The 6,000-nt window shown below is 49.6% G+C and overlaps 1 protein-coding gene across 1 annotated transcript in view; it reads left to right on the top strand.

Moving 5' to 3' along the window:
- Positions 1–2,283: 2,283 nt before the first annotated feature.
- Positions 2,284–6,000, top strand: part of KCNG2 (potassium voltage-gated channel modifier subfamily G member 2) — a 186,717-nt gene continuing 183,000 nt past the window's right edge. The window contains exon 1 of the mRNA XM_089682337.1: positions 2,284–2,533. The gene's annotated coding sequence lies outside the window, so the exon portion shown is untranslated. The remainder of the gene's footprint in view (positions 2,534–6,000) is intronic.

The raw sequence follows: 6,000 nt of genomic DNA, 5'->3' as shown, positions 1-6,000 counted from the left end.
CGACACAGGGGGACAAAACCAGCAGGAGATTATAAAAAGTAAAAACCTGACATATACACAATACATTGTAATCTCTTAGCATTACATTACTGTATCAAACCAATTCACATACATATTGTCCCGAGTGCTTTGTCCTGTGCCCTGCCTGCACTTTTACCATTCTTTCTGCCTGGAAACTGAGAAACGTCCATGGCATCCAAAAAGCGTCCCTTTAGGTCCAAAGCGGTTTTAGACCAGCTAGAGAACAGCGATAGTAAATCAGAACTACTTGCAGAATTAAGTGATTTGTGGGGAAATTCATCATCAGACACTGAAAGTGACGACAGCAACGATTCTGTGATTTTGCTCACTGATGTGCGAACCTGCTGCTCTATTTCAAATTTCAGTGTTTTTGGTTGGATTACTTTATTGAATTAAATGTAGTATTATTATTTTTTATAATTATTTATTATATTATAATTTCTGATTTTGTGTTTCAAACTTCATCATACCCGGAATGTTCACTAGACTCTTGTTTGGACAGATTTCAGTGCGTTACTAAGAATTACAGGCCTACAAAATAAACAACAAATTTCCATGCAAAACAATGTACTGCTTTGACATTCAAAAACATCGACATAATCAGACCGCCAGGGAGGTTAATAGCAAAAAAGTAAAAATATTGTCAGCCTTTTTTATTTATAACACAAAAAAATAAAAACTGCACAGGCAATCAAATACCACCGAAAGAAAGTTCTATTTGTGGGGGAAAAAAAGGACATAAATTTAATTTGGGTGCAGAGTTGCATGACCGCGCAATTGTCAAAGTAACACAGTGCTGTATCGCCAAAAAACTGGCCTGGTCATGAAAGGGGATAAATCTTCAGGAGGGCAAGTGGTTGAATTGGTTGGGTAGAAGTATGATCTGGCTTGGTAGAAGTATAATCTGATTGGGTAGAAGTATGGTGTGGCTGCTAGAAGTATGATCTGGTTGGGTAGAAGTATGATCTGGTTGGGTAGAAGTATGATCTGGCTGCTAGAAGTATGATCTGGTTGGGTAGAAGTATGGTGTGGCTGCTAGAAGTATGATCTGGTTGGGTAGAAGTATGGTGTGGCTGCTAGAAGTATGATCTGGTTGGGTAGAAGTATGGTGTGGCTGCTAGAAGTATGATCTGGTTGGGTAGAAGTATGATCTGGTTGGGTAGAAGTATGATCTGGTTGGGTAGAAGTATGATCTGGTTGGGTAGAAGTATGATCTGGTTGGGTAGAAGTATGGTGTGGCTGGGTAGAAGTATGATCTGGCTGCTAGAAGTATGATCTGGTTGGGTAGAAGTATGATCTGGCTGCTAGAAGTATGATCTGGTTGGGTAGAAGTATGGTGTGGCTGGGTAGAAGTATGATCTGGTTGGGTAGAAGTATGATCTGATTGGGTAGAAGTATGATCTGGCTGCTAGAAGTATGATCTGGCTGCTAGAAGTATGATCTGGCTGCTAGAAGTATGGTGTGGCTGGGTAGAAGTATGATCTTTGCTCACTGATGTGCGAACCTGCTGCTCTATTTCAAATTTCAGTGTTTTTGGTTTGATTACTTCATTGAATTAAATGTAGTATTATTATTTTTTATAATTATTTATTATATTATAATTTCTGATTTTGTGTTTCAAACTTCATCATACCTGGAATGTTCACTAGACTTGTTTGGACAGATTTCAGTTCGTTACTAAGAATTACAATCCTACAAAATAAACAACAAATTTCCATGCAAAACAACGTACTGCTTTGACATTCAAAAAGATCAACATAATCAGACCGCCAGGGAGGTTAATAGCAGAAAAGTAAAAATATTGTCAGCCTTTTTTATTTATAACACCAAAAATAAAAACCACACAGGCGATCAAATACCACCAAAAGAAATTTGTGGGGGAAAAAAAAAGACGGAAATTTCATTTGGGTGCAGCGTTGCATGACCGCGCAATTGTCAAAGTAACGCAGCGCTGTATCGCCAAAAAACTAGCCTGGTCATGAAAGGGGATTAAATCTTCAAGAGGGCAAGTGGTTAACGTGAAAATAACCCAGACAGGAAAGGGTTAACCCAGAGTCAGTGAATGGGGGGGCTCTGTCATTGCCGACCTCTCCAGGAAAGGTTAGCTGGCTGGAACAACACAAGCACAGAGAAGAAGTTGTGGAGTCCAGCTTGCTGTGTCCCACCCAGCCCCTGCTGCCCCCGGGGACAAGAGCTCAGGTGGTACTCCGCTGTGGAGGAGTCATGTGTGGAGAAGTTGGTGACTAGCAGCGTGCTGTCACCTCGGAAGGTGTGAGAGAAGTGCCCTCTTCACAGCGCGCTGTCCCCGCCACACATGCCTTGTCAGGGGCGGGGCGGAGGGCGGGAGGGAGCCGGTGCCTGTGTTGCTTTCTGAGGCAAGGAGAGTGTCGGGCACAGTGCGGGCTGTAGAGCGCCGGGATTCCTCTCTGCTCTGGACTGCTGGAGGGGTGTGCGCGGTGCACGGAGGAGGAGAAGAGGACGGGGAGAGAGCTCTTCACCGGACCTCCCCACAGTGAGTACCTGTTTGCCTCCACTTTAGTAGCAGCGGGGCCAGGACAGGGCAGGTGTTGGGACACCTATCACAAGTCATGTGTGTTGTGTGTATTCATGGTCAGCTTGGGGGACAGGACAGGGCAGGTGTTGGGACACCTATCACAAGTCATGTGTGTTGTGTGTATTCATGGTCAGCTTGGGGGACAGGACAGGGCAGGTGTTGGGACACCTATCACAAGTCGTGTGTGTTGTGTGTATTCATGGTCAGCTTGGGGGACAGGACAGGGCAGGTGTTGGGACACCTATCACAAGTCATGTGTGTTGTGTGTATTCATGGTCAGCTTGGGGGACAGGACAGGGCAGGTGTTGGGACACCTATCACAAGTCATGTGTGTGTTGTGTGTATTCATGGTCAGCTTGGGGGACAGGACAGGGCAGGTGTTGGGACACCTATCACAAGTCGTGTGTGTTGTGTGTATTCATGGTCAGCTTGGGGGACAGGACAGGGCAGGTGTTGGGACACCTATCACAAGTCGTGTGTGTTGTGTGTATTCATGGTCAGCTTGGGGGACAGGACACGGCAGGTGTTGGGACACCTATCACAAGTCATGTGTGTGTTGTGTGTATTCATGGACAGCTTGGGGGACAGGACAGGGCAGGTGTTGGGACACCTATCACAAGTCGTGTGTGTGTTGTGTGTATTCATGGTCAGCTTGGGGGACAGGACATGGCAGGTGTTGGGACACCTATCACAAGTCGTGTGTGTGTTGTGTGTATTCGTGGTCAGCTTGGGGGACAGGACACGGCAGGTGTTGGGACACCTATCACAAGTCGTGTGTGTGTTGTGTGTATTCATGGTCAGCTTGGGGGACAGGACACGGCAGGTGTTGGGACACCTATCACAAGGCATGTGTGTGTTGTGTGTATTCATGGACAGCTCGGAGCACAGCCATGGAGCTAAGCACTGTATTTGGGGCTCATTCACACTTTGGCACCCAGATGTTTTTGCACATTACCATGGGTTACGTACAGGCAGAACATAATGGGCATCCAGCCCCCCCAGAACATCCACATGTCCTATTTAAAACACAGTGTACCACAGTTCACATTAACACACGTGTTCTCTGAGTGCGTTGGGGGACCTCTGAACCTGGATGGCAACACAACAGTGTGAATGTCCCCTGTGGGTAAAGGTGCTGTCTGGCTGGGTAGAAGTGCGGTCTTGGCTGGGTAGAAGTGTGCGGTCTGGCTGGGTAGAAGTGCAGTTCGGCTGGGTAGAAGTGTGCGGTGTGGCTTGGCTGGGTAGAAGTGTGCGGTCTGGCTGGGTAGAGGTGTGGCTTGGCTGGGTAGAAGTGTGCGGTCTGGCTGGGTAGAGGTGTGGCTTGGCTGGGTAGAAGTGTGCGATCTGGCTGGTAGAAGTGCAGTTCAGCTGGGTAGAAGTGTGCGGTCTGGCTGGGTAGAGGTGTGGCTTGGCTGGGTAGAAGTGCGGTCTGGTTGGGTAGAAGTGCGGTCTTGCTGGGTAGAAGTGTGCAATCTGGCTGGGTAGAGGTGTGGCTTGGCTGGGTAGAAGTGCGGTCTGGCTGGGTAGAAGTGTGCGGTCTGGCTGGGTAGAGGTGTGGCTTGGCTGGGTAGAAGTGCGGTCTGGCTGGGTAGAGGTGTGGCTTGGATGGGTAGAAGTGCGGTCTGGCTGGGTAGAGGTGTGGCTTGGCTGGGTAGAAGTGCGGTCTGGCTGGGTAGAGGTGTGGCTTGGCTGGGTAGAAGTGCGGTCTGGCTGGGTAGAAGTGCGGTCTGGCTGGGTAGAAGTGTGCGGTCTGGCTGGGTAGAGGTATGGCTTGGCTGGGTAGAAGTGTGCGGTCTGGCTGGGTAGAGGTGTGGCTTAGCTGGGTAGAAGTGTGCGGTCTGGCTGGGTAGAGGTGTGGCTTGGCTGGGGAGAAGTGCGGTCTGGCTGGGTAGAGGTGCGGTCTGGCTGGGTAGAAGTGCGGTCTGGATGGGTGGAGGTGTGGCTTGGCTGGGTAGAAGTGCGGTCTGGCTGGGTAGAGGTGTGGCTTGGCTGGGTAGAAGTGCGGTCTGGCTGGGTAGAGGTGCGGTCTGGCTGGGTAGAAGTGCGGTCTGGATGGGTAGAGGTGTGGCTTGGCTGGGTAGAAGTGCGGTCTGGCTGGGTAGAGGTGCGGTCTGGCTGGGTAGAAGTGCGGTCTGGATGGGTAGAGGTGCAGTCTGGCTGGGTAGAGGTGCGGGCTTGGCTGGGTAGAAGTGCGGTCTGGCTGGGTAGAGGTGTGGCTTGGCTGGGTAGAAATGCGGTCTGGCTGGGTTGAGGTGCGGTCTGGCTGGGTAGAAGTGCGGTCTGGATGGGTAGAGGTGTGACTTGGCTGGGTAGAAGTGCGGTCTGGCTGGGTAGAGGTGTGGGCTTGGCTGGGCAGAAGTGTGGGCTGGCTGGGTAGAGGTGCGGTCTGTTTGGGTAGAAGCGGGGTCTGGTTGGGTAGAGATGCTGTCTGGTTGGGTAGAGATGCTGTCTGGTTGGGTAGAAGTGTGGCTTGGCTGGGTAGAGGTATGGTCTGGCTGGTAGAGATGCGGTCTGGTTGGGTAGAGTTATGGTCTGGCTGGTAGAGATGCGGTTTGGCTGGGTAGTGGTATGGTCTGGCTGGGTAGAGATGGTTTGGCTATGTAGAGGTGCCGCTTGGCTGGATTGAGGTGCAGAGTCAGGCTGAGTACAAGTATGGTCTGCTCAGTATTGATGCGGTCTGGCTGAGTAGAAGAATGGGCCTGCTGGGTTGAAGTGTGGTCTGGCTGCATAGAAGTGCAATCTGGCTGGGTAGAAGTTTGATCTGGCTGGATAGAAGTATGATCTGGCTGGTAGAAATATGGTTTGCCTGGGTAGACGTATGATCTGGCTGGTAGAGACGTGGTTAGGCTGGGTAGAAGTGCTGCTTGGCTGGTTAGAGGTGTGGTCTGGCTGAGTACAAGTATGGTCTCCCTAGTATTGATGCAGTCTGGCTGGTAGAAGTATGATATGGCTGGTAGAGGTAGAAGCATGATCTGGTTGGGTAGAAGTATGATCTGGCTTGGTAGAAGTATGAATTGGTTGGGTAGAAGCATGATCTGGTTGGGTAGAAGCATGATCTGGTTGGGTAGAAGTATGAATTGGTTGGGTACAAGCATGATCTGGCTTGGTAGAAGTATGATCTGATTGGGTAGAAGTATGATCTGGCTGGTAGAAGTGTGATCTGGTTGGGTAGAAGTGTGATCTGGTTGGGTAGAAGTGTGATCTGGTTGGGTAGGAGTGTGATCTGACTGCTAGAAGTATGATCTGGTTGGGTAGATGTATGATCTGGTTGGGTAGAAGTATGATCTGGCTGGGTAGAAGTATGATCTGGCTGGTAGAAGTATGATCTGGCTGGGTAGAAGTGTGATCTGGCTGGGTAGAAGTGTGATCTGGCTGGGTAGAAGTGTGATCTGGCTGGGTAGAAGTGTGATCTGGCTGGGTAGAAG

This window comes from Staurois parvus, unplaced genomic scaffold, assembly GCF_062004578.1.
Source record: "Staurois parvus isolate SC_StPar_1 unplaced genomic scaffold, SC_StPar_1.0 ptg000287l, whole genome shotgun sequence".
Taxonomy (NCBI): Eukaryota; Metazoa; Chordata; class Amphibia; order Anura; family Ranidae; genus Staurois; species Staurois parvus.
Note: the sequence above shows the minus strand (reverse complement) of the source record. Positions and strands in the feature narration are given on the sequence as shown.